We start from the raw sequence: 9,268 nt of genomic DNA on the forward strand, positions 1-9,268 counted from the left end.
GCGGTCCCCACCGCACTTACCCGCTGTGCCACCAGAGCCCATATGGCCTTCTTGTTTGCAAGTGCCGTCCTGGTCATTTGCGTGCAGAAGACGACGGCAGCATTCTCCTGGAGGGTCTCTGTAAGCACGGTGAGTTCCTCACGGGAGAAGTGGACCTGCCGCTTGCGGTCGCACGCTTTCTTCGCTACTTTTCCCATTTTTCTTGGTTTCGCTAGGGTGGATGTCGGGTTGGGGTGTGTCTCAGGGTAGTGTTTTTAGTGGTTGTGTGGTTTTAGTGGTTTTATAGGTGTACGGCGGGATGTTTCCCGTTCCGGGCCCATGTTTTAACTTCCGTTTCCGTATATTTCCGGTCACCGTACTTTCCGGTAGGCGCACACTGCGGTGTCCGCTGTGATGGGTGGCGGTATTGCACCTAGGGCGCCGTACGGCGGCGGTGTGGGCCGTTTTGGGGTCATTTCCGCCATCGCGGACTTTGCACTTCCGCCATGCCGTGGTGCTCGTGCCCGATGGGTCGGAATGGGCCGCACTTTGCTCCTTCGTGCAATGGCGGAAACGCTATTTACGCTGTGGCGGTCCGGTCAGTCACTTTCCGCCAGGGTCGTAATGAGGGCCTCAGTCTTTTGTGCTCCTTGACCTACTGGTAAGCAGATACAGCAGTCTGACTAGGATACACACAGCTTGTCTATGGCTGGCAAGGCTCAGATGGCTGACATAAGTATGATTCAAATCAGGTGTGGCTTTTAATAAGTATGTGACCTACCAATCACCATACCACAACCAGCCACAACAAACAGCAAGATATGGATTACATGTTTAGATTACCCTTCCACAAGGTGGGTAGGTTATAATAATATCATGGTTTTGGAATGGAGGTGCAGGCTTAAATGCAGCCGCTGTAGTGCAGCTACTTTGCCTGCACAGCAGCAATCAAGCAGGGCACCTGTGACCTCTGAACCCACTCTGCCACTAGAAAGCAGTTGCTGCAGTGGGACACAGGCACACTCTATGCCAGGCTTGTCCAACCTTTCTGAATGTGGGGCCAAAGCATTATCTTTTTGTCACCCAGTGTGCCGGCGAGCCAAAAGTCAACAACCTCACCCAAAGCAGTATATTAAAAAGCGATATTGTGTGACCTTTGACATAATAGCATCACAGGCAGTGATAGCCATGCAGTCCTAAAGATAGCTTTTGGTGTCATGGGCAGTGATCAAAGGTTAGTTGCTTGTGATTTCTTTCAGTGTCTATGTGTTAATATTTTTCTGAAATAGTGGGGGCGACCTAGCGTAGCGAGGGAGCTATAAGGTTCTAGGGAGGGTTTGGGGGTGTTTCCCCCCCAAGAATTTTTTTCAAATATGGGGTTGAAATGGTGCATTTTACAGCAGAAAAGGTGACCAAAAAGCCATAAGTACACAATCAGTTCTAAAGGGGAACATGAAAATTCCATGTCAGCAACAGCAGAAAAGAACATTTTACAACACAACACATTTTAATGATAAATGTGTCCACAGTGTAAAACAGCACTGACACTGATGTAACACATTGTCATGCTGGTTGTAACCAAAATATGCCTCTGTAGCAACATGTCTATGCTGGCTGTTCCCAATTTAGGCCAGCATTGTCCTGTACAAAGCATGATTGATGCTGCCTGAGCATGTGCAGTGTGCCCAATACATATGGTAGCTTATCTCTGTAATACACATTACTTCTGTGGTGATGAAAGAAGCATAATTCAATTCAACAGATAAAATGTGGAAAAGTGATCACCCAAAGGTGAACCTAATTGAAGAAACTCAATGTGAGCACAATCTTAAAGTATGCAGCCTAGCAGGCCTAGTGCACACTACCTTTTCTTTCAGCAATAAATCGGGGGGAGAGCACGAATGCAGTCCCCCACTACCAGAAATAATTCAGTTGTGTATCCCGCATTTGGGAACAAAGCAGGGGTCAGCAAATCCGATGTGCAATGGATAATCCTCACCGTAGGAAATCGGCCCTTGAGATCAGATTCTCCCCTGCCATCTAAGTATGAGTTGCATGCAAGAGGGCAGGGGTTGGTTCAGTTCTGGGAAGCCCCGCTAAACGAGGGTGAGAAGGTAGGCCCTGACCCAGCCCGAACCCCCCACCCCACGGAAGCTCTGAGCGTCTGCAGAGCTGCCTGTCCCACGTGTAGGGTGAAGTTCCAGCAGGCAGAGCGCAGCAGAAGAGCAGATTGTAGCGCAGTTCCTTTCTCCCATCAGGCCCTGCTCGGCCCGAGATTTGTAAAAATAGCAGGATGGCTCGAGCAGGCCTGTTGCAGTCTGCCCACTGGCCTGTCGGCCCCACACGGGCCCATGGCCCTCCTGAGCGGAGCTGCTCAGCGCTGGCCCCATTGACACCATCATAATCATACTGGACCTCGGCGCTCCACCACCCCTGAATATCAGAGTTCTGCTCAATAACAATGCTGAAGCCTTGACATATTTGCCGTAACCATATGCCGTGTTGTGTCAGCCGAGCCTGCACAGCGCCAAAGGCAAGTATTCCCTTGTCCGGGCCCAGAGGTCACTGAGTCTTCCAGTGCCATCCACTTGGCACGGCCTACTGTTCCCAGCGTTTTCTACCCGCAAATCAGCACCACTGCCAAACAGAACTGCATCATTGGGGCCCATGGCTGCTGCTCTCCGACTTGACCCCAGCCCAGCGCAAAGGCACCCATGCTTCTGGTCTGATGCTGAAAAGCCTGGCTCTGCTGAGATCCGAAAGACAAGAACTAAGGTATTTTGGGAACATAGTACTATTGTTTTTTGTGTTGCAACTGTATCAGTTCACACCTCTCCTGAAGGGTATAGGCTGCCCTCAGACTGCTCTAGCAAAAGAGTGAAAATAAGTTATACCTGTTGGGCTTGCCCGTTTCACTTTTATGATTGGGATCACTGCTGCATGGGTATTAAGCGCGTTATAAATAACCTATCATATCAGATCATATCATAGATCACAGATCAAGATCATAAGCAACTTCCAGAAACCTTGGCAGGTGGTCCACTGAGGCCCATTTGCAGGTTGCAGTATGTTATTGGGGCACTACTAGGGTAACATATTGTGCTGTACATGTGGTATTCGCCATGCTTTGATACCCAACTGGCCACATCTATAATGTCCAATGTACTTGGTATAATGCATGGACATTTTCATCAATCTGCACTGTGCTTAGAGGTAAACGTAACTGAGCTCCCGCTGTTCTTCTTTGTCTCAAGACGAGGAAAAAAAGTACTGCAAAGGTTAAGTTTCTCAGCTGATAAAGGTTCATCTTCGGTGACATTCGCAATTCAAAAGAACGATTTTTGGGGCAGACAGGCTGTGTCGCCGCAACCCCTGCTAAACATATGTCCAGAGATGACAAACCTTGAAAGTAACTCCGCACAATGGCCCTCTGAGCAGCTTTCCACGGGTAATCAGGGGTTCAGTAATCCGCTGTGCTGCCCACGCCAAGAGGAACTCCTGCACAGCACCTGTCTGCATAATCCTTCGCCCAGGCCAGCACTCTCTTCTCCTCACCTTGCCACCTTCTCCCTTCATCTCGGCTCGCCTTTTGCCCTTCAGAGCACCATGCAAGAGAGGAACGGGCATGTCTGGGCCGGAGCCCGTTCCTCTCTTGCATGGTGGGTCCTACTTGCCTGAAAAGGGATATTTAAATGCAAAGTAATTGCTACTATATTATTCCCATTGTTCATAGTTTGTGGGAGTACTGGGCAATTGTATGTACCCGCGCTCACTGAAAATGAATGGTATTCCCGAGGTAACCCTCACTATGCCGTGATACAAATTAGTCTCTCCTTCATCCATCATCAAGTCCCAAGATCTTCTTGACAAATGTATTTATTTCTGCAATGTTTGTCGGATATCCGACAAACACTGCATAAATAAATAAATAAACGCTTCATGGCTGAGGACTGTAACTACCTCTGTTGACCCCATGGGGTCACCAGAGGAAGTTACAGTATTGCGCACAGGCACATTTAAAAAGTTTTTTTTTTTTTTACTCAAGAGTTGTCCAACATACGGCCTCGTGGGCCACATAAAATGGCTTGGCGGGCCGCATTGTGGCCTGCGGGCCGTATGTTGGACAACCTTGCTCTATGCTTTCACCATGGAGTTAAATAAGGGGGGGTTGGTTAGCAGGCCACCCTTTCTGAGATGGAATTACCTGCATCATTGTATTATTTAACAGAATTCAAGAAAGACAGGGCTTCTACACCCCTGCCATATGGCAATTCCTCACAGTCATGTTGAATGAATTGGTTTAAGGGTTGTGGTGCACATGGGTTTTTGGTTGTGTAGAGGAGGTCCCAAATATGGTCTACACTCAAGCCACCCATGTCGAGATGCCAGAAGCATACTCGCCAAGATATGTGACGTATAAGGAGCAAATATACCAACAGAGAGCCCCAGTGGGGCTCTGTCCAATACCCATCAGAAGGATATGCATACCTATTGAAGCACTTATCACCAGACAACCGTGGGCTGCAAGGTACCCATTGAGACAGTCATACCAGCAGCTGATACGAAACGAAGATTACTTACAAACGGTCCCCGAAAAGGCACATAGAGCCTTAATGGAAGGCAAATGATGACGACATAAGAGCCCAAACGGACGTGACGTATATAAAACAATGAGCAAAAGATGATACACAAGGACGAAAATGTAAAGAATAATGAATTGATAGATGTATAAGAAGATACAACGCTGCAGCACAAATAACGTAACCAGGATCGAAGTGTGCAACTGACTGAATGCATGTAAATAGGCTCGGAACGCAATAAGCTAAGTAACCGGTACTGCTTGCAATGCTTAGTAGAAGAATAGAGCGGCATGTACCAAGTATACATCTACCTCAATGAAGCACGCTATACAAGTGCGACTCCATTTTGTGAAGCAGAATTAAGCCCATATTGCAAAGGACTAACAAGCCCAAGATTCATATTCCAGCCAAAGCCAAAGGAAAGTGCGGATTAGAAACTCAGTAAGAAGTAGCTCATGCCTGCGAATTCGAGGTCAACCTAAGGAAGCGAGGAGAGCAGCGACCTTGGAGAATTGAAACTTTGGAGCATACCAGCCAGCCAGTGAAGGTAGAGATAAGGAGGCCCCAGGCAGGTGGTGAGGCTATGGAAGAATTAAATACACAAAAAGAAGGAAAATGAAGCAGATTCACGGTGAACAGACACGTGACCAGCCAAGGGCAAAGAGGTACCAACATCTGATGTCACCCAAAACCCGAGGATGCCATAACTTTTCCTGATAAGAACTACAGTTTCAAGGCCATCCTCAGCCAACTAATTGACACATAGCCCTAGAGGTACTGATTGATGGAAGGGAGGCAGGGTAAATCTTGGGGTACTCCGCATCTGGGTGTCCATTCTGCATGCTGCTAATTTAAGTAGAGATTTATGCCTAGGGTTGTAACCCACCCAATCACAATGGACCAAATAATCTAGGGTCCTATAGCTTGTAGAACCAATAAGACATTGTAGTTGTAGTGGCGTCTATCACGAGTGATGTAGTGGGATGGCAGTAGATGCCCACCCGATAAGAGTTATCCAATCCGCATGCTGTTACCATATACAGATATAGCACCTATAGTTAAGTTACCTTTCCGACCAATAGAATTGCATGACAAACATATGAGTTTTGCACATCAAATGATGACTAGATTTGCCCATAAAAGTAGCTGTCTGATTGAAGAATGGGGGAGTTGAAGCGAGACAGGCGATTGCGACTCTGTTGATTACCATTTGTTTAACAGAAAAAAGTGTCTAAATCTAAAGACACTCCCGTCCCCTGCACACCATTAAAGTTGATACAAAATCAGTCAAGTGTAGTTATAATTTTTACTGATGAAAATGAAACTTTGTCAAGGCACACAGTAATAACAATTTCATTACAAAGGAACTTCTGGTTAACAAAGGAGTATGTAAGCATCCAAATAATTGAATAAGGCCATTAATGAAACAACAATACTGTTGAAAAAGACAAATAAAACAATGCTCAGTCATATAAAGAAAAATAATCCAAGTCAAATGATTTTCTTTTGAAGGACTCAGATGCTCTACGCGTTTCGGGGAACACTCCCTTCTTCAGGAGCAAAATGATCTGAAATTATATACATTAAAGGAAACAAATCAGTATCATTAACTCAATACTATATTTGCAAAATACACAGAATTTGAGAAATCCAAGACATGGAGTGTAACAAATGTTTCCTAATTTATGAAACAAGTCATACAATCCACATTGCCATCCACATTAATGTACTTATAAAAAAAATCATATAGACATACCCATCAGACTACCCATAGATATGACTCCAAAAAAGAACAGGGACAAGCCTCAAACGGGCACTCAAATATACTGGTATATCAAAATAAAAATGAAAAGTACCTGAGGAAAGAGCAGGTAAACATGCTAGATAAACGGCAGCGATATGTAAGACAGTCTGACAAATAAAGCGGTCCAATTTCTGCTATGATGCATATAAACTAATTCCAAGTCAATGCCCTGAAATGAAAGAGTGAAGATTTGGTTGTAAGAAGTATAATGTGGTAAACCTAATAGTCAAAGGATCAAAAAAGCACATTCAACAGACTGAAGTAAAATGCTTACCAATAATTTAGAACCATGGTCACTGTAACAATGGTTGGATGATGGAGGGTCCAGCAGGGACCATCAGGTATGGTATACACCAATTCCCATATGATTCAAACGTCACTGATGAGTGTACTCTGAGAATGCAAATGTAGGCACGGGTCAGTACCAATATTTTCATCAGTAAAAATGATAACTACACTTAACTGATTTTGTATCAACTTTAATGGTGTGCAGGGGACGGGAGTGTCTTTAGATTTAGACACTTTTTTGTGTTTAATGTTCTCCACAAACCCTGTGTCAGGGCTTGTATTCCTCCCCAGCACCCGGACTAATTTAAGTTTTTTGTTTATCTATTAACCTTGATTCTTCAATTTGGTGTGCACCTATCGATTACCATTTGTTTCCCTGTTTTTTGTACTTGTCATTAAACGGACTTCCCTTTGCCAAACTATTGAGTTGTCCTTATTGAAGTGTGTTGGAGTAAGTGAATCCTGCACCCTAACCTCCTCAAGGTGCAGCTATCTTGTTTTACAGGTACTAGAGGGTGAGCGCTGACCTATGGGCCCGTCAGAGGATGCTCCGCCCTCCTGTACACTTGGTAGCGTGAGGATGGTTCGACCATGAACTATTGATTAATTAATACTAAGACACCCATAGACCGACGGCACAAAGTAACTCTAGGACTTAAGCAATATCACGAGTCCTTCGCAATTCGGCTGAGTAGACTGTGAAGCTTCCTGTGGACAATTATAGAAGTAAATTCATCAAATCTGCAGTAGGTCTGAAGGGACCTGCTTTTCCGAGCATAACCTTTTCATTCCCATGGGCACCGGATCGGATGAAAAGACCGCAAGGGGCGGGAAAAAGGAGGGGCGGTGATCGCGAAGTTCCAGAGGAGAAAAGATGCGAGCGGTGAGTGAAACAATAAACTCATTACTTTGGCAAATGTCTTATAGGCATTAGAACAAGTAAGGGAAAGGCAACGGGAATACATGCATTTCACCGCAGTATTTTTCATCGCGTGTTTTTTCATCGCCGTTTTTATTTCGAAAAAAAGTCATCGTTTTTTTTGGGGGGGTTAAAAAATTAAATATATGGTTGTGGGTGTAAGGGAATACAATTTAAAAAAAGGGGGTTTGGGGGTTAACCCCCCTCCAAAAAAAAAAAACGAGTTTTTCGAGAACAAAAAACCGCAATGAAAAAAACCTGCAATGAAAAATACCATGGCGAAATAACGTAGACCCAGGCAACGGAGGGTGGCGGAGAAAAATAAAAATAGTCAGAAGTAGAGAAGACTGTATATATATATATATAAGGGGTTAATGACGCGAGTATAAATTGATAAAAAGTGGTTACCGGGATAGACACCCGAGATAAAAAGTAGAGGTTACCGGGAGGACACCCGAGAGGAACAAGTAGAGGATACCGGGAGGACACCCGAGAGGAAAAAGTAGAGGATACCAGGAGGACACCCGAGAGGAAAAAGTAGAGGATAACCGGGTGGCACCCGAGAGAAAAAAGTAAAGAGGATTTGCCTTGTTCCTGCGCTTTAATACAGCGGTCAGAAGAAACGTGAACTCAGAGCCCACATAATGGGGGACGATTAGACTACGGTGACGATTAAAGACGCCACTAAAGGGGTTCGTTTAAAACCCATGTTGGGGTATTGATTAGAAGGCAGGTATATGTGTGTCCAGCTGGTGTCCGTCTAGTCTGTGAAATGTCTGTCATGCATGTCCTGTTATATGTCAATATGTGAAGAACTGTATCATTGATTGTTTGAAATAAAGTTTGGGCTTTACGCGATTCCGTATCTAAGAGGGAATCGCCAATGAAGTGATGTTCTTGAGTAAATTGATGATGTAGAATTCTGGCGAGAAAGAGTGGATTGGAGCTTGCATATTTGGTGCTCGCTCATACTGTTGGACGTATAAACAAAAAAGGGCAAAAATATTGTTGGTAACGAACGTTGAGAATGGAGGAGATTACCCCACTTGCCCATTTGTGCAAGCAATTGTCCAAACACGCACCCAAGCTTAAGAAGTATAGTGCGGAGTGGGTTAAGGGTACCGCCCACAAAATGTTTCTGCCAAGGCCACAGAACGGGTTTTTATCTAAAGCCGTCTTACAACATATGACGACTTATCTACATGCCACATACACAGGCAAGAAACTAGAGAAATGTCTTGCTGTTCTAGAACTGTGGAAAATGTTCGAACAGCCAAAGGAGGAAGAGCCTCCTGCAGACTGGATACTAAATATATGCACGGAGGGGGGTGAGACGCTTACCGCGCCACCAGCCCCACCTATGCCAGAGATTGAGGGGAGCAAGTCAGAGGGACTCTACCCGTTAAGAGAGCTTAAGGCAGCTACGGGTTACAGTAACCCCGCATAAGAGTCACCTACGTACATTAGTGACGAAATCAAGGAGAAGGAGCAGAAAATTAATCTTACCTCTGTAGTCCCAAGGGACCAGGAGAGATGCGATGATGAAAAGAGGGATCAGGCACAGACAAGAGAGAGAGGGAACGGGATGGAAAGGAAATAAAGATATAGCTAATGAGATAGCATTCGCAAAAGACGAATGGATGGGAGGACAGATATTGTTGAAACTTGATGGTAAATGAATTGATGATATGAGGCTGA

The 9,268-nt window shown here is 45.1% G+C and overlaps 1 non-coding gene across 1 annotated transcript; it reads right to left on the reverse strand.

The window, feature by feature from the left end:
• Positions 1 to 1,865: 1,865 nt before the first annotated feature.
• LOC138490648 (U1 spliceosomal RNA) lies at positions 1,866 to 2,027 on the reverse strand. Its single transcript, XR_011275579.1, has one exon. It is a non-coding gene; the product is annotated as a U1 spliceosomal RNA (small nuclear RNA).
• Between the last annotated feature and the right edge of the window lie 7,241 nt (positions 2,028 to 9,268).

Source organism: Ambystoma mexicanum, chromosome 9 (genome assembly GCF_040938575.1).
Source record: "Ambystoma mexicanum isolate Mex_15411 chromosome 9, UKY_AmexF1_1, whole genome shotgun sequence".
NCBI lineage: Eukaryota > Metazoa > Chordata > Amphibia > Caudata > Ambystomatidae > Ambystoma > Ambystoma mexicanum.